This window comes from Trichechus manatus, unplaced genomic scaffold (assembly GCF_000243295.1).
Source record: "Trichechus manatus latirostris isolate Lorelei unplaced genomic scaffold, TriManLat1.0 scaffold00103, whole genome shotgun sequence".
In the NCBI taxonomy this organism is placed as follows: Eukaryota; Metazoa; Chordata; class Mammalia; order Sirenia; family Trichechidae; genus Trichechus; species Trichechus manatus.
The window spans coordinates 2982734-2983167 of record NW_004444039.1 but is presented as its reverse complement, the minus strand read 5'-3'; positions in this window follow the sequence as shown (position 1 = coordinate 2983167).

Here is a 434-nt window from a genome sequence, read left to right as displayed (position 1 = left end):
TTCACCCATTTGGCAAAGTTTACTGAGCGCCTACTACCTTCCAGGCAGGACATGGCGGGAAACTAGAAGGCGCAGGGTCCCAACGGCTCCCTGGCGAGGGCCCGGGAAGGGAGCTGGGATGGGTGGGGGGACAGGCCGGGACAGGCGGGGTGGAGGACGCAGGAAGCGGTAAGCGCAAAGAGTCATAGCAAGAGAATGAGACGCAGGCATGGCGTCTGGTCAGGGAGACACATCCTGGAGAAGGAAGACGTGAGACACACTTGCCGCAGCCGCTTCGGAGACCGCCAGCTCCACTGCAGCGGCCTCGGGCCCGCGGGGAGAGCCGAGTCTGACGAGCAGGTTGTCTGGGAGGAAGAAGCCGGACCGCGCGCGGAGAGGGCGGAGTCGGGCTGCGCTCCTGGGGCGCCGCGGGGGGAGGGCGCGCACCCGGAACG